The 23,987-nt window shown below is 43.0% G+C and overlaps 1 protein-coding gene across 3 annotated transcripts in view; it reads left to right on the top strand.

The window, feature by feature from the left end:
- Positions 1 to 23,987, top strand: part of LOC147045882 (receptor-type tyrosine-protein phosphatase F-like) — a 180,470-nt gene that overhangs the window by 70,043 nt on the left and 86,440 nt on the right. The window contains exons 5-6 of one of the 3 annotated variants that reach the window (XM_085929539.1): positions 2,568 to 2,744; positions 3,030 to 3,115. The gene's annotated coding sequence lies outside the window, so the exon portion shown is untranslated. Of the gene's footprint in view, positions 1 to 2,567; positions 2,745 to 2,824; positions 3,116 to 23,987 lie in introns of those variants that run through there. The other 2 variants (XM_085929542.1, XM_085929543.1) reach the window with 2 other exon arrangements.

Here is a 23,987-nt window from a genome sequence, read left to right as displayed (position 1 = left end):
ATTAATCTCATTACGAAAACAAAATCTATCTACATAAGTGTTTGTAATTACCAGATCAAAAAAAAAAAAAAAGAGTTGAGAGACGAGAACGTACACCTTATCTCCAAAAGAGGCAATGGGGAATTGGAAGCGACAGATTCTTCCAGATGGAGACTTTAATAGGCTTTTTTGTTTTCTCTGTGGAGTGCGAAGGGAAAAACTAATTTGCAAGTGTTCCATGAGATAACAGTCTTGTGTTTTAAACGCCAAGTGATGATGAATTCAGAGGGACGTGATTCCACTTTTCCAGAGGTGATCAAAAGCAATGACGCCGCCTGACACAAAATGGATTCGAATTGCGGCTCCACAACGCAGCGGGCCACCAGTCTCATATCGCCGAAATTATCACTCATCATTACACGTTGTATGGAAACCAGCCTGAAACCAGTAATTGTGCACTGGCAGGTATTCCAGGCAAGTCAATAATTTAGTTTTCACTGTCAAAGTTAGCATGTGATTATATCTGAGTCCATGTGGTTTCTGTGCTAACTTGCAGTCATTTCCTCCACTTGGATTTTCCGTAGTGTTGTCAGCAAAGTCCAAAATACTCTTGACGACTGCTGTCGTCTGGCTAATATGCTAACACGAGCTAATTCAGTGAGGAAATTCAGGAGTTACAGGAGTTTTCCCTGCTCTGAAAAAGTCAATTTTACTTTTTAAATAAATCATCATTTGTTGTTTTAGGATCAGGGTGAGTAATTATGATAAAATGTGATATTGTTACCCTCAAATTTTATGTTCTTTTTTTTTGACATCTTGTGGCACGGCAAAGTAACTGCAAAGTAAGCCTGATAAATTAGCTTTCCAGCCGTCACTTATCAAATGAGAAGGCCCCGGGACCAAAATGAATCTATTTACATTAATTTCCCCCTTTCTCTTATTTCCCCACAGAGATCAATAAAATATTAATAAAGCAGGTGCAGCCAATAAAATGGATCCCAAGTTTCTTTCCCAAGGTGTTACGCTCGCAAGCCAGTTTGCTAGGTCTGACGTCAATGCAGTAAATGAGAACGGACGACCAACGATGTCGTGGATATGATTAGAGATGCTCAACTTAGGTTGAAGGTCTCTACGTAAGAGTGATATGATATCGCTGGTGTTGTCAATCAGAAAGGCTAAACACCTTCTGCAAGGAATGTTTTTTTTTTTTTTTTTTTGGCAACTACACTGCATAATGGCTTGGCCTTATCAATAATGCTCTTAATTGTCTGAGAGGAACACTGTGTGCTGGCCAAGGTTATCATTTGTGCACTTAAGAGGAGATAAAGTCCCTCTTAGTAGCTAACTGCAGGGTTCACCGTAACCGCCATATAGATGAGACTCATTTGGGATTGTTCATGCACAATTAGGTCTAAACGTATTTGGACAATCACAGAGTATTTTCTCTTCTTCCACATTTCAATTAAGAGGCACCACAACACAATACTGTTTATTATTTAGCAATTGCAGCCATTCCATGGAGTCTTTCAATTTTCTAGTTTGGATGCTTGTATTTTTGATTAATTGTAGTTATATTGGTTTGTGGCAAGTTGTGAGGTTTTCCTTGTGATACTTTGAGACACAAACCTATTTACTGTATGTAGAACAGATTTGGTAGAAATTGGACAAGTATTTGTTTTTAGGGGGGGGTTAAAGGGACAATGCACTTCAAGTCAATATTGTATTTCGTAAACGCGCTCAAGTTCGCTAAGTTAGGCTGATTTTCAGCGGCAGATGGAAAAGGTTCAGTGGAAGGTCCACTGAGTTAATGATTGATCATGCTAAGGTGAAGAAAGGTGGGTGTCGGTGAGCTGTTAGAATTCTTAAGACATTCAAGTTCCTCATTAGGGGAGGCCTCACCTGCATGGTGAAACGCTTGAGTGGGTACGCACTTACAAAGCAAGTCGAGCCCCCGTGTCGCCGTTGGCCGCGTCCATGCTTGTTTGCCAGATGGTTTGATGGCGTTATGGATTTTGCAATGCTGATATAGCTGGAGTACTTTAAAGATGAAAGATTTTTTTGAACGACACAAATGCTTTGCCTTTTTTAATTCTGAATTCAAAAGTAAAGTCAAAAGCGGATGTCTCCGCCTCCGCCATCTCTTAAAAAACAATTTTCAGCGAAAGGGGCAGGAAAAAGTTGGCCTGCTTGTGCGTATAAATTATAAATTACAGCGTTGCCCTGAGCCTTCACAAGGTGAGAGCAAGGATGACAAATGGGATTTTAGTGGGGAAAGATGGGTTGGGGAAGGGCATTCTATTTGCGGGAAGTAGTGTAATGGGCATTTCAGGCTCTGAAGGAATCTTGTATTTAATTTGCTCCAGAACCCCTCACTGTATTGTAATTTCAATGCTCTTGTTAAAGTGGCTTCTCATGTTTAGGGGACAGTTTGACACACTGCGTGTTTACACTTATACTTTATTCCAATTTAAAATAAAAATGGATGTGTGTTTTTAATATTAACACAATCAAAAAACATTTAGTCATTTATTTAGTCGATGACGTGAGAAACAGTGCCTTTGGTAGCAGCAAACTGTTATTTTTCCCAGGATTTCGCGAATAGTGCCGAAGATTGCCGAGTGGAGCCGAAGCCCCTGCCGGTCGACCGACCGAAGCAAGTCGTCTCTCCTCCGAGGCGGCGAGAAGAAGCGTTCCTGAGTAGAGGCTGAGAGACGTATTCGACTCTCTCCCTCTTCTCGCCTTATCTACTTCATTGAGGGAAGCCGGTGCGTATATTTTAAATGTCCACCTGAGCAATAACAGAACACTTTTGTGTTTTTGGGAAGGTTTTTTCTTTTGGTGGTGGTAGTGGTGGGGGGGTGTTTGTGCCCATGCGCATGTGCGGGCACCTAATAGATCCGCTCACTTGTCTCCACGACCGGGTTGGGGTAGGACCTTGTCTTTCTTTTCTCCTTCTTACATGCTCTCAATTCATCGCAAACCCTTTGGACTGTTTTTACTCTTTCAATTTTGGTCCCCGTGACGTGGATTTCCCCTGGCTGGCTCCGAAGTGGAAGACGCGGAACGCCAAAGGTGGTGGTGGTGGTGGAGGGGGGGGAAGACATGCCAACGTCGACGGCGACAACGAGGAGACTCCGTAAGTAACCAATTTGCTTCTTTAACTTAACTTGTGCTTGCGGTTGTCGCTGTGTGTGCTTCGGGTTTGGTTTGGGGGTGTCACGGAACAGTTTGGAGCGGGAGAGGGGGTTCGGAGGGGTGTAACATTTAGCGAAGGTCAGCCCCGGTGTTGCTGACCTCCCGAAGCCTCAACAGCTAATGGCGTTCCTGTCGTCGAGTTAATTTTCTCGAACTTTCAGCACACCTGTCATCATTATTGCAATTAAATTCTTCCCGCTTAGTGAGTTTCGACAACTACGCCTCGATACTAGTGCGGGAAAAAAATAAAACAGAATATTCGCCCAATGAGTTTAATAAGCAAGACCTTAATGACGTAGCCTGCTCAGGATTTGAAAATAAACAAACAGATGAATATATAAAGAGCCACAATGGTTTAGCCAATGTTGTGAAACGTGTCGTCGTCTTGTTCATTAAAAGTGTGATTGTGAGTGCGTGTGCATGCCCGCAGTCGTGACGTCACATGCATCAAGAAGAAGCTGTGAATGTTGCTGACACCTGTCAATCACCACCACAATGCCTTCTGTTGTTTTTTTGTCTATAATTGTGCTGATGCATAGATAGAAGCTCAGTAGTGATAGCCCACAGCGATCCTCAAGGCTGGATCCAATCTGGGAAAAGAAAAGGATGGAGGAGGAGAAGGGGGAGGATGAAGAGGAAGGGGGGTGTTTTTCGATGCACACGGGAAGGTTTTAGAGCGATGCCCGCGGTGTGCTGCATGGCAATCTTGCAGGTTGCATGCGGAATCATCCTCATAGTCGAAATCCGGATGGTCTCGCCAACATCATGCAGACATCAATAGAGGAGAGCGTAGCTTTATAGTTTCTTGAAATTGCGTCAGATGCATCTAAAAAGAAGAAGGGGGGGAAAAAAAACAAAACAAGGCCTCGGCTGCTTGTGTGGGATTCTGAAAGCTGGGCTTAGCCCGTTTCAAATGGGTGACCAAACGTCTAGTGTCCGCAAAAGGCATGGCGTGTTGATTCCACTTGGGGCAGGATTCACACTCTTTGGATCATGTGATGCAATTTGGATGTGCAGCATGATAGCCTGAAGAGGAAAAGAAAAGCTAATAAATTGGATATCTTCAGAGCTCTTTGATGAACTTGAAAAGAAGTACATTTCTACTTCTGTTAGCACTGTTTTTAGCATTAGTATTCAATGCCCAGAGACGACCGATGCGCTGTCTTCTCGAATCATTTTGAAACCAGTTTGAAACACTTCAGGATGTCGGATTTAAAGACCAAGCGCGCTCGGCGTGCCCCGCTTAACCTTGAGTTCTTGCGAGACAAAATGGTGCATTGTCATTTAGATTCATGGTGGCACTTTGTTATCAAGCTGTCCTACCGCTGTGTTCTGCTGACTACATTACAAGCGCCATACGAGGCCTCAGTCTACTGTAAAACATTGCGCAGGCAGCTGGTGCTATTTGGATGTTGTTATACGGTGGCCAAATATTCCACCATGTAATCCTCCAGTGCGCTATGCCGCAGAAATTTAATTTTTTTTTCCCCCTCGTGATCGTTTTGCTTTTTATTACAGCATGCTGTGTTGATGCAGACGTTTTGTGGGATGTTGGTAGTTGCTAATGGCTCAAAGTAGGCGTTGTGGCTCAAGCTTCAGAGTTGCTGTCGAGGAATCGGGAGGTTAATATTTCTTTGCTTGGCAGCCTGCTGAGGACTTGATGAATGCATGAATGATTGTTGTTGGCTGACAATTAAAAGGAAACAGTTGAATTTTCAGCAAACGCATGCTTACAGTACATTATGCCGAGAGTACTCAATTGGCCACTTTATTTACTTGAGGATGCATTTATGTTTAGAGTTGTCAAATTGAATCGACGTATCGACAACCAATCGAGGTTAATTGACAACTACGGTATTTTCCTCACGTAATCAGTTCGAGCTGTTGTTTATCTTAAGATTGTCCTCTGATTTTAGCCTCTTAACATGAATTACGCTGTAGTCCTTCATGAAAGCAGAGTGATTATCTTCAGCCTTAACCTTTTGTCTCCATCCCAGTCAAAGACTTTGAACCCGTTGCTTCCCAAATGCATCTGTCGCTCGTTGACCCGAATACGCGCACGCCACTTGTGAGCCGCTTGCGAAGGGTTATTTCCTAGAAGGCTCGGCCCGGGCCGCCCGCCAGTGCATCTGCCTCGGCCTCCTCATCGGGGCTTGGCGATATCAGGCCGAGGTGTGGGGGAGTAGGTCAATCTACTCAGCGGACCACACGGTGAGAAACCGTCGTCCATGACCAACTCCCATTTGGTAAATTCTTGGCCATTTCAAGGCCCCCGGCTTTCTCTAATGAGAGGTTTTGTTGGTTTGTGGTGGGTGGGATCAGCAACTCTTTGGGTGGGGCGTTGGCACGGACAACCCAAGGCCTCTTTTTAACCAGAACTGGGGCTGTGAAGGGATTGATGCTTGGTAGCAAGCATCAAGCTCTAGTTGAGTCCACTTGTGATTCCGACCCATATAGTAGATAACCGCATGAAATATTCTCATTTAGACATCTGATAAAGTCGCATCTAAAGCCGCTGCTCTGTTTAGCATCCCCGTATAGGGAGAGGCTTCTGTTGGTACGGCTCGCTCGCTCTTTGACGTCAGCGGCATGGAGGCAGTGATTTACTGCTCTTGTCGAGGGTAATGCGGGAGCAATTTGACTGCTGATTGAAACCAGCTCTCATTCAAGACTCCACTGGTGGCATTATCAACCATTTACACCAGTGATTTTTATAGGGCACCCCTGCAATGAGGCAAAAAGTGGAAACAGAACTAAAAAGTACTTGTTTTCTTCCGAGTTTGACTGCCGACCGTGTTGTTTCTGCCAAGCGAGGAGGCCAGCGTGGACGACGACATTGCGAGGTTAAGTGTTAATCAATTCTGTCTGTTTCTCATTAAAGAAGAGTTGTCCGTCGGCAAGGTGGCTATTAGGCAAGCGGCTTGAGGAAAAACACGATATTATCGAGAGCCCGTCGAAAGGCCTCGCTTCTCCTCCAACGCCAACTTTTCACCAACACAATTTCGCCTTGATTTTGAATCCATGAACGGTGGACGTTTGTTCCACCTGTAATCAAGTTTGTAAGCGACTCTAACAAATCGCCTGCAAAATCCAATCATTTATGAATTAATGTGCTGATGATCCATATGTCATAGTGGATTAGGAAAAGGGTGATTCATTTCAGCGGTATTAGGAGAGGAATTAACCTCGTGCCGAGCAAGGCTTCCCTGAACTCGCTGACTCATTTATTTTTTACTGCTTAAATCGTAAATATATGATGGAGTAAGTATGAGCAGCATGTTTTATGGCAAAACAGTTGTTAGGTGAAAATGCTAATGTTTAAAAACGGGAGGCAATGATATCATATCGAAACTTGACAACATTTCTCAAAAATGCTAGTCAGGTTACAACGGCCACTTCAATTCACCAAAAAATTTCCAGAGAACTTAATTCTTAAAAAAATTAAGTGTAAAAACAATTCAGCTTCATTATTTTTGAGCAAAAAAATATTTAGCGATAGCGTTGTAGCTTAACGTGTTTAGCCGTCAAACTAAAAGGGACAGTTTATTTTTACTGCCATCTTAAATCCTAGCATTGCCCCAAAATTCTCAAGTTTGACATCAAAAGAAAAGTGACAGCGTTGTCCAGCTAACAATGTCTAAGGCATCCGTCAGCTCCGCCTGCTTGAGCTAATAACGACGCAGAAATGCAAACTTTCTGTGCGGCTATTTACCCGAATGCCATTTGAACAATACGTCGGTGTGCTTGTTTAGCTCAAGTGATCCCTCTTGTTTTTGACACTGTGGCATAATTGCTTGTTTTCGCCGCATCGTGTAAACGGGAGGTTGCTTTTGTTTGGCGCTATCCCACAGAGAAACCGCTTCAGATGAAACATAACACGCTATGTTCTGGCTCCTTTTTTTTGTTTTTATTTTAGAAAGTTGAGGGTTTGAGTAAAATTGATCATGATACTCGCTCTCTGCCAGCCGTGTAAAATAATGATTACGGAATGAAATAATGATGGTGCACAGTAATGCATAAGTGAGGTTTTTATGACTCATTAAAGGCCAAACATTCTCGTGTCTACAGTAATTGCCAAGTCAGCAATTGTGCGCCTTCATTTTTCATACACACTTACTGGCCTCTATGGTTTTGTTTTGGTTCTCGCCCAGCGGCTCCTTTCAAGTTAGCGCCTGATTAAATTTGCACGCAAATAAACAGACTCTACCTGGACGGATGCTGAATATCACATAAGGTCAAACAGTCCGCTGTCTTTATGAGGCCCAACTTAAATGTCACGCGTACAGCCTTCATCAAATATGCAAGTGCGAATGTGACACACACACAAACACGCACGCACAGGCGATGCAGATTAACCGTTGTCTGCGATGAGCAATGAGCCGATTGTCACAGCGAGCTCAGCCACCGATTCTCCATTTTCATTAGCAGCACGCTACATTAGCCGCAGCGCATAGCAAATCGATGCGTGCAGACACTTCTTTCCGGCGTCTCCCTTCATCACTCACAGCATTGTGACATTTAAAATGACCCCCAAACTCCCATAATCACCATGGCTACATTTGTGGCGGCACAGACGTCCAATTTTCCTCTCAGAGATTGTTAGGGCTTTTTGCAGATAAATGGGATTTCATGTTTTGCCGCCGCAAGGGACGGCCACGGTAATCGATTAATTGGTTGTTAAGGATTTGCTCAATTGTGTGGAATTAATTGTTGATGAATGTGACTTGAGGCATACGCTACTCGGCTGCCACCACCAAGGCGTTGGTTCTGCTACGGAATGTTAAGCTAACAGCAATTTCAGAATTAATTGCAGGGGTGGCTGACCTTTTTGAAAATGAGGCCTACTTGGGTATTGATTATTGCAAAGGGCCACCGGTTTGATATGCATTTCTGAAATCTGAAGTTACTTATCATTAGGGATGGGTGCGAATACTGATACTAGGTATTGGTACTGATACCAGCCTTATTTCAAGGTATTGGGTGCCTTTGTGGTGATTTTACAATCATGAAGTAGAAATGAAAAGAATAGAAAATTGTCATTCATTTTATACATTTTGAAGGAAAATTACAGTTGTATATATATTGGTATGTTTTTAAATCATCTGTCATCGTTTTTGGGGACGGAATTTAATTGACAAAATGACCCTTTTTTTTTTTCTCAAAACAGATCACCATAAATATGCAACATGATCTATTAGTGACCTTAGTAATTGCTTGCATGTTTCACTTTAAAGTCTTCAAGGACCACGGTACTATTTAAATGAAAGGAAGCATACTTTCTACTTTCCCCGTACGCTACCGTCTGTGAATCGAACAGTGACCTTAAAAAACATGAACCGTGTTTTTTTTTTTTCCCTGAGTGCACTGCATACCTGTAATAAGCACAAAATTACACACACACACACACAGAAAAAAAATCCCATTTTGTGTCTTCACTATTTCTAGTTCTGGCTCGAATATTAAGTCTGAGGCTAATATTGTAGTGCTCCGTCAAGTGTGCAAATCACGCCGACAGTGAAGAATTAGAGCCAAGTATCGAGGAACTTTGTCAGAACGTACTGACTGACAGCCCAAGTGAACATCGCCTCGCTACACTTGGCAACGGACCGCCTTCTTATCACCTTATTTGGCGTACGAGCAAAAACATTTCACGATGTAGATCAGCCAATAGCGGCGTAGAAGGCGACGGGAAAAATGCGCGCCTTGCACTCTACGCTGATGCGGCGGATAAAAAGGAGTTTAAAGGAGTGGGAGGGTTTGGCGGCGAGGAAGCAAGATGACAGGTCCCTCGCAACCGGGGGCCTTGGCTTTGAGTGCCGACTGTGTCCTCCTGACAGCGCCGTAATGCCGTCAGAGATCATTAGCGCTGACAGCATCGCATCATGTCATACGACAGCTCATGGTCAGGCAATGCATCATGCCGATAAAGACGGGCTTGTTTATTTCAATCCCGCCCTGTTTACATGCGCCTCTTCCATATCGTCGCTGTACGATGACAATCTTATTTTTTAACAACGGCAGAAATGTTCTTTTAGCACCTCCGCCAATCACCAATATTTCGTCTCGGTAAAGCAGTAAGCGTTAATTTTCAACAATATTTTGAGCAGATGATCAAGAATAAATCGGCAAATATTTCACCCAGCAAAGTCTCAATGTTTAAACGTGGGTCACAACGAAGCGGATAAATTAGCCGTTAGTCTATTGAAATACGCCGACGTGTGACAACAAGCGGACCATAAAAGGGTGATTGCATCTCTTAAGTATCCATTTGTCATTGGAAGCCATAATTACTTTCACGCGTCCTCGCACAGATGCTATTATTAGCCATTTAAATACTATACATTAACCATACACAGATAGATGTAGCTCAAGCTAACAATAGCCAAAGAAGAAACCGTTGGGGAATTTGCCTGTCGACGATGGGAGGATAGTTCACTGAATTTGTGTTTTTCATTTCAGTGTCTTATTGATCAGGTTTTGTTTGACCTTGGCGAGGATCTCTACACGCTAGTACTCGCTACTATTAAAATATCTTTGAAAAGACAAGAGTTGTATGCTGTAAGTTGGCCTTGTTTTCTAGTGGAGGAATTAATCATAGCTATTGCGATAAGACTAAATCCGCAGTACTTTACTCGTCAATGACCTGGTTTTATACCGTTTCAGTCTTATCGCCGCGCAACATAAATAGCAAAACATCAAAAGAACTGGCTTTGAATGCGGTGTCGGCATGTTGACTTGTTCTGGTGCCGGCTAAATACCGCCTTTCATATTATAAATGACCGTCCCGCACGCCTTTGCACATTATCAGCATATTCTTTGTGATGAATACATTTCAAGGTGACAAAAGAAGTGTGGAGTTGAAATACGGTGGAAACGTCCCTGACTGCACGTGGAAAGTTAATGGAATATTGTAGTGTGAGGTCACAAGGCTGTTTGGACAATCACTTTGGACTTTTTCAAAGTTAAATAGAATTTATCGGATATTTATTGTTGAAGAGCACTGACGGGATGTGAGATATTTCTTCGGTTGTGTGCGTTTGTTTTAAACTCTACTTGGAAAGGCCATTTGCAGCCAAAGCTGACGTTGTTGTGGTTACTGAACAAGCCAAATATTTGACAGTGAGATTCAATTTGTCCACAAGCAGTAACATTTCACTTTCCCCCCCCCCCCCCCTCTTATCTGCAAACGTGCCTCGCTACTGAAATGATAAAATGAGCTGCTATTCATCTTGGTATGTGCGTATTTTAGATTGGAACCCTTTCAAGTCCAGCTTTCAAATTGCTGCCACACTTTTGGATGTGAACTTAATTCATCAATAGTTAAACTCACCGATATATATTTCTATGGTAATTTATTCAGCCTGAAACATAAACTAAGTCCAAAGTTTGTGCCTTCATTACACATATAAAACTATTTTTTCTCATTAAATTCCAGACGGCCTTTGGTCAATGTCACGCTCATAGACGACATTCCCTCGTACTGGAACGTCGTGGTACTCATAAATATGGTGATTGGTGTCAAACATCTCTGCCTGCCGTGCTAATGTGCACTTTCATGCTTTGAACATAGACTCTTGATTTTCAAGACTGGGGTTTAAAAAGCATGAAATTTGATTTGAGAACGCGCGTAGGTACCTCGCTTCATTTTTATTGAGAGACATTTATTCATGACGTTCCTATTATCGAAACGGGAATGAAGCATTACGGCTGAATGACATTTTTTCCCCAACGTCTCAAGTCCATGTTGTTTGCATCATTCCGACGAGCGATGGGATTAATTCGTTTACAATTTACAGGCACACTTTGCCCCGTGGAGTATTTAATTAAGTGCGAACCCACTCCAAGTGTATCGAGCGTGAACTTTGAAGTAAAACGCCCAATTTTACTAGCACTGCGGTCGGACCTGTAATGCCTTTAAAGGACGCTCGTTTTCAACTCGAGTGGGGAAGCTCTTATTGCTTTGCAATCTCTTAAAGTGGTAACAATGTGCATCTCACATCAAGGTAAGGGTATTACAATACCGAGTGTTCCAAGAGTCTTAGTCTCTCTTGGGTCTCGGTACTCACAAGGCCTAGCTAATGTCTCTGTTTGCGTTTTTTTTTTTACGTGGCTTCAGACGCATTGTACTGAGCACTGAGACAGAAATGAATGCAGCTCCATTTTATTCAATGTTATAAGACACCAAAAAAAAAATAGTACAACTACTCACCTTTTCTAAATCTGTCAAGCACGTAATAGATGTTAGGAAGTTTTAGTGTAAAATTTGGAGCACATTTAAAAAAATAAAATAAAAATCTAGCATTGTTCATATTTATAAATAAATTTAAAAAACTCAAGTCACCGGTTGACACTAATTGACTAATTCCTCTGCTCTTTTCTCCGCGCAAAGAAATAAAATGGTGTGGGGGGGAATCTATTCAGCACGGCAGCGTCTCTTGGCTTGTTCTTTTTTTTTCTTGGCTGCTTAATGTGTAAATGTACAGCCTTGCTCTACTTTTCGCTGGGTTTGCCGAAGCAGGACAGTATTTTGCTCTTTCATGTCGTCGTGGCCCTCACTTGGTATGCTTTTTCCTACTGGGAAGAATCGGAAGGGACCTTATAGACAGCTAAGGTGAGATATATGCCGCGGTGCTTCTAAAAGGCTAATGATTCATGAGACTGGCTCCCTCCCTACACAGCTGTCCCCCCACCCCACATCGTCCCTGAGGCTGAAAGGAATAGCTGGCATTATCGTCTGCAAATGGGTTTGAAAATGCTCTCGGCCACGTTGACCAAGGCATTGATTTATGGCCGAGATGGGCTGATCACTTTGCTTTTCTTCACATATTGGGTCGAGTCGTCCCCGTTGCACGTATACAAACTCACATCAGGCGTGTACTTAGAAACCCCCCGCCATGGCGCAACATAGCTGGCAATCTATGTATCTTCAATTTAAGCTTCCAAGTGAGGTATTTGGAAAAGCCAGAGATAGAAAGAACCTGATTTATGATGCCCAAGTCGTTGTGTGATAGAAGTAGCCCGTTTTTCTTAACATATGAAGCCGAGGAACGAGCGCCGCCCCCCCCCACCTCGTGCTTTTGTAGACACTGTCTATATATAGATGTGTTAGCTTTTATCCTTTGTTCCTTTCCGTTTTATCTCAAGTCAAAAGAGAGTACAATTTGCCCGGAATAGCGAAATAGTCAGGATGTTTCGACAAGAACACGGCGTTCTTGTTCCTCTACGATTTTAAAAGGGTTGGTGATGATAACATAGCTCATCTCATTTTTAATCATAACCGCAATGGACGCGCTTATCAATCATATTGCGTTATAGCCAAAAGCCAAAAACAATACAGAATCTTAGCTTTCAAATTGTGCTTACACTCTTTGTAACCGCATAACTACTTTTGGCAGAAGAACTAATTCATTATTAATCCAAGTTTTGGTCACTCTCTAAAACTCTGCTAATTGCATTCTTCATGAGCTAGCCGCTTTGTAACTTAACACGCAGCCAATGCGTTCTGCCGGCAATATTTGACTGGATTATTAATTGATGGTGTAAAACTGACACGTTTGAACAAGGCTGCCTTTCCTTAAAGTGTGTTTCATGTCTTTTGTCACACACACGGGGCAAACTAATCCACTGAGCTTCCATCAAAATCATCTTATCTTTCCAGTTAGATTTACTGAGCGTCGTCAATGAAAATAGCAAAACAAGGAACAATCAATACACTGAAACTACTGTAAACAACAAAAAACAGCTTGTGTTGTATTTAGGTTAAATCGAGTAAATCCTGGGTAGATTCCAGAAAAATATAAAGGAATGTCTTTTTTTGGGGGGGGGGGGCTTTGGAGCCCTGCTGCACCCTGACATGTTCTAATGATTTTAATGTTGGCCAAGGCTCACACAATTTCCTCAACCTGCCCTGCGAGACATTTTTATTGCTTTACCCGCCGAGTACTTTGCAGACATAAAGCAAAAACTACCCAAGGCCACTGGCCGGTTAAGTCGCATGTTTGCGTTGTTTCACACGGGCCCCTCTGGGTCACTCACGTCCACGTGCGGAAGCAGCTTACGGTTTTGCGTCCCGTCGCGTTTCCGGCCTTTCCCCACCAAGACCGCAGATGTCCTTGCGCAGCCGGCAGGGCGGCAAAGTCCAACAAACGGGATTTGACTGAATTCGTCAAGCGTTTAAAATGCGAGGCGACAGTGTTTCAGCCAACATCACCTGTTTCTAGTGCCAAAGTCCCGCAAACAGCCCCCCGCCCTTTATTTTTTGCTTTCAAACGCTCCGATTGTCTTGTCTCACAAATGTTGCATAAACTCACTCTTCCATCGAGCCGCCGGAAGCCTCTGAAGGTTCTGTCAGCGGTTGCTTTGGGTTTTAATAAGCGAGTGAGTGAGTGATCTAAAGTATGCATGCCTCTGAGGTTTCTGCGTGCTACCTTCGAGCGGTTATCATCTGTTGTCTAATATCGCCTCCCTGCCCATCACCATCTGAAAATCTCCCCTTCATAGATGGATCTTAATTTGTCGTTAAACTATTTACAAGCGGATTATTGCAACGTTTACACAACAGACAGATCTTTATCTGACAGCTCGACTCAACTCGGTGGGCTTCCCGTTTCAGAAATTAATGACTTGCTCAGACACGAAATCTTTTGTTTTTTTTAGTCAGTAGGTCTAATTTGCGATAAAAGATGTTTTAAGCAATTCAAGCTGTAGCTGAGCGTGTTTTACCTCGAAGAAGATGCAATCAGGACTGTGAAGAAACCATTCATAGCAAACTTCTGAAGTATTTGTCAAAATAAAAAATTGTGGCTGACAAAAAAAAAGATGAACTTAGCATTCTACCATTCAATCAGTGTAGTGCTGCTATGGCAAAGTATTGTTGGCAACGCTGTGCTTAAAACGCTGTCACTCGGGCAAAACGCGTTTTGGCGTCCCGGAGAGAAGATTTACCGAGCGATTGGAATTCCGCATCGGTGGAGTTCATTTATCTTTTCATACTGTATGCTGAGTATTGAATTCAAATGTTTGATGGAAAGGAAAGAAAAGTCAGTACTTGCCCATCCATAAAAAAAAACCAAGAAATTGCTTTTGAAGTGAAGCAAAGCAAAAGGACCTGCTGTGAATCTGACCCGAAGGCATTTAATAAAAACCAAAAGTGTTTTTGCCACTGCTTGCAGGTTGAAAAAAGATCACCCGTTTTCTCAAAGTCCCAAGTTGCAAGTGTTGCATATCAACACACTGTCGTTGCAATTTCTATCCAATTCATTCATTCATTCAAGCGAGAGCTCATACGATTCCTTTTTTGAACTGTTTGAAATCTTCACATTTACACAGGACAACTGATAAATTGCGCCAAAAATGTTGACTCAACACAAAGGACATAATTTGTGGCTCACAGAATGAAGATCTCCAGTCTCTAAATCAATAATTCGGTCCCTCAGTCAATAATCCCGAGTACTCCAAAATTCCTGAGAGCGCACCATTAATTATTAGATAAGCAAAGTTAATTTGTCCGGGTATGCATATTCATGGAAGCCTTATCCCGGAACACTGAGGCTCATTTACATTTGAAGCGGCGCGTCGCGGTCAAGGACTGTGTGTACCACGAGGCTTTGGAGCATTCCAATGAGTTCTCGTTTTGAGTGGAGGAATACAATTTGGACCCGCAGAAAAAGTGCTGCAATGCGTTAAGCCTGTTGTTACTCTTGTTAAAACCCAGCACAGATTTGAATTTAATGATGCGCAGCAAACATCTGGAATGCGCTTACTCCTACTGCTTCCTCCTGAACCACCTGTTGCGTAGCCCATTTGTTTGTTAAATGTACACGTATGCTTTTTTCCACAATTAAATAATCGCCAGGTGTCTTTCTGATGTTGATAGTTCGCCTAACTTTTGAGTTTTCCGCTGCGTATCACAAGTTAATGTTGTTCGCTAATGCGACACTGTGCTAGCCTCGCTTGTAGATTAGCTGAGTAGTGACATGGCCATATCACCTGATGTATAAAAGCAACAAAAAGTGAATTCCCCCCACAAGATGTCACCTTCAATTGCGGACATCGGCCTGAATCTGGAAGTCATCCACAATAACGGCAAATATTGCCTCTTGCGGCGACATGTTTGTCAGGACCGGCTTGCCAGTTGTCTTGCACCACAAACATTCTTGTCGCAAATGTTGCCTCTAGTAAATGTTTGTCAAATATATGTCAGCGGGAAACATCCAGCTTGTGTTTTGTTGTTGGACGCGAGTCAAGCTAAATGCTTGTTACTGCCAAAGCAACATGTGTTTGAATGACTGCAGCCTTCTCTTGGTAGTTATTTTAATATCACTCAAATATTCTCCTAAACACCACAGGGGCTACTAAGTATCCTTTTGCTTTGACCCCAGCTACAGCTATTATTATTATTATTATAATTTCCCCTGACCTGACCTGATATTGACGTGTCAGTGCTGGTATAATTTGATTTTCAATGAATGGAAGATTTGAATACATTTTGGGGTCCTGCCGATATTGTGCGCAAGCATCCTCGGTTGTCTGGCCACTGTCATGGCCAGGGTTGCCAAACACCCTGGGCTACAGAATGTTCAATTCTTGCGTTACTTCCGTGTGGCTCCTGCATCTTTCATAAGCCCGGCCACAGTGCTGCGTGCGTGGTGTACTGCAGTGGTTAACGTCATTCGCCGGCGTGACTGCGTGCTGACACTTGGTGCAGTGTGCCGTGCCCTTGTGTACACTCAGAAAACACCTACGTGTTTTACTGTACTGTCGCTTGGCAGGAGAGGTTAAAGGTGAGAGAATGGTTGAAAGATTGAAAGATCTCCTTTTCTTCAACTGCTTCAAGATGTGATTGAGCAACATCGGGATGTTAGAATTGGGACACCCCATTTTGACTCAATTCCTTCCAAATGTGATGAATTATTAATTCCACACAATGAAATTTCTATTCCATTACTTCCCATAGTTGAGCCATATCAGCCCAAATTGTAGTCAGAACCGCCACTGACCCCAATTTAATACTTACCTGACAAAATGTGTATTTTTATATGTAGGCCTACCTGGGGATGTTGGCTTGATTTTTCTTCAGACAGAAAAGTCGTTGAAACTGAATCGACAGCACTAATGCGGTTGCAGCTAGTATTTTTTTCACGGCATGTCTAACTGAATTCCGTGCAATCAACACAATTCTGAACAGTTAAGGGATTATTACATCCCATAGCTGAGATGCTGTTCATGGAAAACAAACTAGCTGAGTGAACCGACTGCACCGCCGGGTGCATCCAATTTGGCTTCAATTGCTCCAAGACAGAATGAATGAATAATTCTGCACAATCGAAGGAATTCGTGACAGTGAGTTGATTATTACTTTGCCTCGCTGACGTTGTGTTGGTTCTCTTTAGACAACAAACTAGTTGAGGCTAAATAAATGTTGTGGTTGCAGCCAAGTATTCATTCAAGACATCAAATCAATAGCACACAAAAGTCAGAATTCTGAAACCCAAGTCTCTGGGTTCTGTGCTGGCTTTTCATCTGAAGAGAAAGGACCAAAACCAGGGCGTGGTAAGGTTCTGTTTTCAGGTGCTTCTTCCTCCTTTCTGGCGCACTGCTACAATGCACTCATACGCCTCTTGGCATCAACAACAAGCAGCAGCCAGTCCGACGTGCAATGCAGGTGGCGGCTGCTCCACTCTGTTTTGTGGAACACGCCGAGAGGCGGGAGCGAGCCACTGCACCGGACTTGAGTACCCCCCCCCCCCCCCCCCTTCTGTGCGTGTCAATAAAACTGACAGCAAGGATGAGGATTATTCGTTTTCTTGGCAGTTTGGCCTGTAAACGACTTCCTCGAGTGTACTTTACATTGCAGATTAGCGCCACCAGTCGTGGCTCACTGTCATCTGACATTTAACCTACTGAAATGATGTGCGGTAGATAGACTTTTCTATCGTAATAGGATTTCGGCCATACATTCCTTCCTGTGGATGACTCATCTCGTTCAGGGTCACGGTGGAGGTGGGATGGAAGGTAGACTGCACCTCAGACTAAAAATGTAGCCGTGTTGATTCAGTTATCTCAGCTTTTTTTATGTCCTATCAAGGCTTGCAATATGACTTTAGCCCTGTTTGTTCAAATTGTTGTAACTAGCTAGCAAGCTTGATCCATCTGGTCACTCCCAAAGAGATTCTCAGAATATTTCAACCCACATCTTATGGTTCAAGCAACCATAGTCACTGATTGACGGCTCAGTCGTGACATTCTGCTACCGATAAATAAATAATAATGGTATCTCCATTGGACCAAAAACCTGATGAACGGTTCTAAACCGTGTTTGCTTGAGCTGCATCAGGCAAGAATGTGACTAACATCTCGCCACACGATGCTAAATTGTTTCATCAAAACTTGGCTCAGCAGTACAAAAAAACAACAAAAAAGTAGGAGGCCCCCGTCGCAGAACCGCAACCCTTCCTAAATCATGTCCCGGCAAAGCAGAGGCAGAGCTTAACAAAGCTCATGAATAGCCTTCCTCTGTCAGTTTTGATGTTGCCGCTGATTACATTTGCAGAGAGATGTTACAGGATTTACTCATGAATACAAATTGGGCTGCAAGGCCATTTTAATATTAGTTGAAAATATGATTTTCCTCCCAGTTTTTAGCTGAATTATTCATCCCGTTAAAGGGCCGCGGAGGGATTTCCCTGGGAGTTTCCCCGACAGGCTTTCTTCACTGTTTCCCCTTGTGTAAAAATAAATAAATGAGCTCAAAACAGCAAAATAACTAAGGAATCCAGTTTGTCAAAACACAGATGTAAGGCTGACGGTGTTACTGTTGATGTCATTATATGGAAAAAATAAAACTAGCTTTTTTTTTTTTCAAAATAACTCTTCAAATGGGATTAGCATGGCAGACTAGTGGTTAGCACGCCTGGTTCCCAGTTCCTTCTGTGTAAAACAAAGTGTGACCAACAGGCGCGACATACTGCATGTCAACCAAGATTTAATTTTGGTTTTGCTTTATGCTCCACTCATCGCGATACCTAGTGAAGCGCTCTCGGATTCATGCCATCAATCTCCGCAACAAGCGCACGGGCTGGTTGCTTCACAGCCTGTCGGCCGTCCTTTCATTCTGGCCCTATTGGGGAACGCTGATTGGATCCCAGTCAACCTGCAAAAGATGGATAGGCCCTCGTGCCGCCCGTGATTGAGTGACTGCGCCTGGCCGGCCAGGCGCTGGCCACGCACATGCCGTGTACGGCATTGTCTTGGAGGCCGTTACCTTCTGCACAACGACGCATCGTTTTACCTCATCTCCCGTCATTTGAATATGGAATTCTCTCCGGTCATCCGTCTGTTGTCGTATGGTCATTCCCGTGAAGTAGTCTGCGTAACTTGCCAGCTGAATGGAACATTCCGCCGACACTAATGTGGAAAGAGTGTGAAACAAAGATTGATTACGCAAATCGGCCTGTTTTTTTCCCCATTCACAATGCTCGTCACTCTCACTTGCGTTTGTTGTTTGATTGTGTTATTCTTTACTTTATTTTTTTTCCCCTAGCGATTAGTAATTGCTTGGTGTCACGTTATTGAGATGACTGCCATGCGCTATTACGCAAGTTTAATGACGTGAAACAATTGCTCTTAACAGAGCCATCAATCATGGCCGTTACTGTGGTAACTGTTGGCCGTGATGCGGTCAAAATGATGCCAAAGTATTTTGAGATTGTGCATTTGTCATGTACAACGTATGTAGTCAGAAAGTGAATTCACGTACCACGTACGTTGTGGTTTTTGCAAGGAAACCTAGCCTCGGTTATTTGCTAAAACTTGCCTATTCGCTGTTAATGTGCTGCTCCTAAAATTCAGAGAGAGACCACTAGATGGCGCCAAGGCCTTTTCAAAATAGGAATTTGAGGGTCTCCGAAGTTGTTTCAGTACCAGACGTAAGTTGTTGTTTTTTGTTAAGGTGGGATTTTGAGGTATGGCTTTTATTTATTTACCGTGTAAGGTCTTCATTCTTTCTGGGTTCTATTTGTTGTTAAATTTGAATGCGGGGCGACACGCTTTTTTGTCTGGAGCTATAGAAAGAATCATGTATGGCCTTCAGCACACAATTCAGCCGTCACTCATTGAAAATTCAATCATTTGTTTTTGTGTTGCAAGGTCACGTTGTTATGATCAGAGCCGCATCGACCCCGGCGCTCCTCATTTCCTGCTACAGCCGTTTTAAACAATTTCACACTCAAATTTTGTTTGGCAGCAAAGCCTGCGTGGCTTATTTTGCCCTCCGAGCTCAGAGAATGAGTGTCGTTGTCAATCCCTTCAAAATGTTAATCAAGTGTTGAACATAGAACTGGGAAAAAAAACTGAAATATGTTTCAGACTCTCTACTGTTGGCAGGTGACCAATCACGATTCAGTCAGTCGGCTTTATGCATTTACTCAACGGCGACATGAAAAAAATCTGCAAATCTAACGTGGTTTTTACTTCCATAAAAGCGCCGTGGCTTACAGAATTTTCAACACGCAGTTTATATACAGAATCCTCTGACCTTTAACAGATAGGTTGAAAAGTCGCCATATTCATCAAATTTCCATCGAGTCCAACCTTTGATTGTCGAGTTGCCTAAATGTCAGAGAGTGACAAGCTTACTTTGAGTTTTGTGATGTGCTGTCTGTGCACTTGTACAAGGACGCGCCATCCATCAGTAGGCAAATCACAGTGTTTATCACAGAAGCAGAGTGACTGCCACATGCATTCCTGCTATAAATGGACGCTTGCCACGACTGGACTGGAATTTCTCCTCCCCGGGTTTTCATTCGAGACTTGTCACATTTTTGTCAATTGGGGCTGAGGGAGGGGAGGGGGTTCAGCCCCGGTTCAGTCCCCGGAGCCAGTTTCACTTAGCAACACGGTCTTAGGTAGGAATGTCAATCACAAAGGAATCTCAAGAAGCCACAACTGAACAAACACTGCAAGTCATTTCGGGTCGTTCCCTTTCAAATGCGTCTCTGGTGAGATGTGTGGTTTTAGTTTAAGACACATATTAAGGGACATCGTTTACTAACTATATCTTTTGTGCTCATGTCTCTATGTAAAACATCACTTTTTATATGGCCCTTCGTATTTACCGCCCATTCATTTGTTTTTATCAAAAGTCCTTCACACATTTCTGATTATTAAACCGCTGTTTTATTAGAAGTAGACACTTCCAACATTGCACAATTGAAACGGGAGATTTCATTGAATTTAATTTCAAGGCTATCCTTGTTAGCGGTCTCCTTCGGATTGACGTTCTTTTTTTTTTAAGAAATCCCGGATTGATTCTCCCCCCCCCCCCCCCTTCAAATCAGGTGTCCTGACTTCAGTGGCACGTTACCAAATGAGGCTTACGCTTATTGTTAGATGAGAAGGGTTCTCTGATGGAGTGTTGGCAGACCCCCACCCGCCCACCCCCCACCCCTTCCTCTCCATGCAGCTCATTTTGTACACGGCAAGCTGACAGTTGTGAAGGAACAAGCCTAAGGGAATGCAGCGCACGCGTCTGATGTTGTATCTTCTCGGTCCAGCACTTGTTCCTTTGGAGCTGAGCTCCAACCAATCCCGCTCCCCCGTTGCTCACAGGACCCTCAGGGCCCACTTTGATCTCCCTGAGCAGGACAGCCGTTCAAGCATCTTGTAATATTTCACTGTTTAATCCATCAGTTGTGTTTGTCTCAGCAATAGGTTAATGAACAAGTCTATCCGGGGCCTCGCTTTGCTTTTGATGGCAAGGAAAATTAGATTGGGTTGGATTGTCAAGTCATTCCTGCTGGCAATAAATTTGAAAGTTTTACAGGATATCGTTTCAGGTTTAAACTGGTTGGCGTCATGAAACTTTTATTGGATGTACAGGCAATGCAGAGGATTCAAGTTATTTTCTGGAAATTCATTGGCTAACCTTTGCCTTGTACGTAATTCTGTTGGGTTTGGGTTGTCGCTAGCAATGTTATACTTGTGGAGTACCAAACTGAAATCTCAAGAGATTTGCTAACATCTTGTCTGACACAGCAGGTGGATAGAACAGGTTCTCCCAATATTTGGGCTTTTATTGTACTGTATCGTCCATTTTTTCCTGGTTGGGGCAAAAAGGATGTAGCTTCTTGATTCAGCAGATTTTAGGTTGTATCCTTTGGCAGGCCACGTCCAGCCTAATCCACTGCAGCCCCTTCAAATCCCCCTGTGGCTAAAATGCTAAGCCATCTAAGCAAAATGTCGCAACTAATTAGAGGCTTTAGAGCAAAGCTGTAGAAACGGATCATATGACTCGCTTTTTTGTCTTTCTGCCTTTTGGCTTGGCTAGAGCACCTTATTACTAAAAAACACGAGTGCGAAAAATGGACTAAATTGATACCCTTTTCAACGAAGTGTTTGTGGTTGCGCCCTTTGCTGTCCGTTTTAGCTGCAAAACAAAGCCGTGTAAATCCGTAGGGGCCTACAAAGACGGATCTCAGACTATCCCGAGGATTGTCAGCTCTCGTCTGTTTGTTTCACGGCGAGCACACTGGCCGACGCGAACCGACTGCTTCTCCTTGAAAGTATCTTGTGAACGTCAGTCCGTATTATTGATGCAGGCAAGCATGTTGGACGGGCCTCGAGGATATCTGTCCATCTTGAAGCGCAAGGGGAAAATAATACTGAACAAAAGAGAGACAAACGGGTCTGCTGCTCCAACGTTTGACTTTTTATTGGTGGTCGCCACTTTATCAGGCGGCATGCACATTTCTAGCCACCGGTGGAGATCCTATTTTGCTTCATCTGATTCTGATGTCCTTTATGATACAGTGAGCAGTGCAAATGCCAAATGCTGATCAATGGAAAGCCTAAACCAAGTATTTGCCCTTATTTTTAACACTTGACATCACGACATTCTATATCGTGCTTAAAGGTTTGACCTTCCTTCCCAAATTAAAGGGAACAGTTATTCAACATTATTTTCTTCCTTCCTGGGTTTTAATTGTAACTATTAATTCCCAAGTGTTTTTTTTGGTGACATTCTTTGGTCAGAATAAAACACGGAGGCCCTGTAGTGCATAATTATATCAAGCTAATGCTAATCTAGTTATGCAATAATGCTGCAGCTCTGTTTGGCTTTGACATTCCAGTATATCCTCCTCAAACCAAAAGGATGGTGGCCACTTAGAAAGTGTGCGATGGGCTTGTTATTTAAAACAGCCCAACTGTTACATCACTATTTGAACAGCCTGCTTAAAACACAATTTCTGACATAGGTAGGCTTAAAAAAAAAATGCACTTTGCGGTGTAATTTCACACTGAACGACGCCAAGGTACTTCTGTGTGATGTGCGTGCATGCAACGCCGCCTCGGAGTCCTATTTTGTGCCAGAATCATATCACAATCCAATATTTCACCGAAAATGAAACGTGATTGCTTTTTTATCCAAGTCCATGAGCTCGGGTGTCCTGACTTCTGCAAACCTTCAAATGAAGTTGTGGCGATATTTGCTGGATCATTCCCCTCCTTTCCTTGATCAACGTGACGCCGGCGGACGGATTTCTCAGGCGACTGTTTCGTTTGCAAGTAATGGGAATCCAGAGCATAACAAAATGGCGGCGCCTGTGTAGAACTGGATCTGTGGGGGATGAGGGGCTGCAGGTGGTCTTAAGCCCCACTTGAAACGTGCACAGTGTTGTTTTTGTGTCTGTGCCTGAGGTCAGATGATGGCAGCAGGTCTTCAACCATGCAGTGCTCGTCGGAGGTCACACTTTTTCTTTTTTAACAACTGTCCCCGCACGTTTTGTAACAGTATCTGCCCCCCTTTTACATTTAAAAGGTCAATGCATGTCTTAGCTGCTTACTTGTCCGCTCTGATTATTATCAACACAAGGCTGAAGTCATTTAACGCCACTATCACTTGGAAATTAAAGCACCATCACAAATCAAGACGGTTGAACCAGGTTAGCATTAATGATTAAAAAGGTTAGGATTGAATATCAAAAGATAAATGTGGGTTCACATAATCACAGAAGGGGAAATGCGTTTTAGCAAATGATGCTAACGTTGATTGTTAGGCTAAAGACTGGAACATAAAGAACTGCCTCCTTTTTTCTCTCCATTTCATGACCTTTTCAGAATTTTATAACGTGAGCAGTTTTACTTGTGTTTAGTTCTATTGCTCAACCGTAAATCTAAATCTTCAAATAATTATTTTCATCCCGGTGAAGATTTCGTACAAATGTACAAATGCTGATTACATACATGATAATAGTTAGTAATGTTGTGTCCTGGCAATTGGCTGACAGAGAGGCTGGAAATTAGTTTACTTTAGGATTAAATTAATATGACAACTTAGTCACTTTTAATGACCGCAGTCTCGGCCGACCCGCACAGATTTTTTATTTTTTTTTGTCATGTTTTGCCCCCAGAGTTTTTCCTTCATTCCTCCACTTGTATTATTTAGTTTGCGCTTTTTTTATTTTTTACTTCATTTAAATTGCCAATTAAGCTGGGAGTGTGTGACATGTAGGGTAATTTGCATAGTCACTCAAAGGGGGGCACGGGGTGTGTTTTATTTCAGCGGCGGACATATTTCACGCCTTAAATCGGCCATGTGGCGTCACAATTTCAAAATGTATTTGCAAATGTGCCGCTACACCGGTGGAATTAATCATTAGACTACCTAACTGGCATGAAAAACCTACTTTAAATAATGAGTTTTTACATCGTGCTTTTTCATTCTGACTGTGTACACAGTACAGCATTTACAGCACAATAAGAGCACAGTTTTGCTAAGACCTCCGGCGATAATCGTGGCCTAGATACAGCCCTTA

This window comes from Syngnathus leptorhynchus, chromosome 14 (assembly GCF_054491065.1).
Source record: "Syngnathus leptorhynchus isolate UIUO chromosome 14, UIUO_Slep, whole genome shotgun sequence".
NCBI lineage: Eukaryota > Metazoa > Chordata > Actinopteri > Syngnathiformes > Syngnathidae > Syngnathus > Syngnathus leptorhynchus.
The sequence above is the reverse complement of the archived record's forward strand: the minus strand, read 5'-3'. Positions and strand labels throughout refer to the sequence as shown.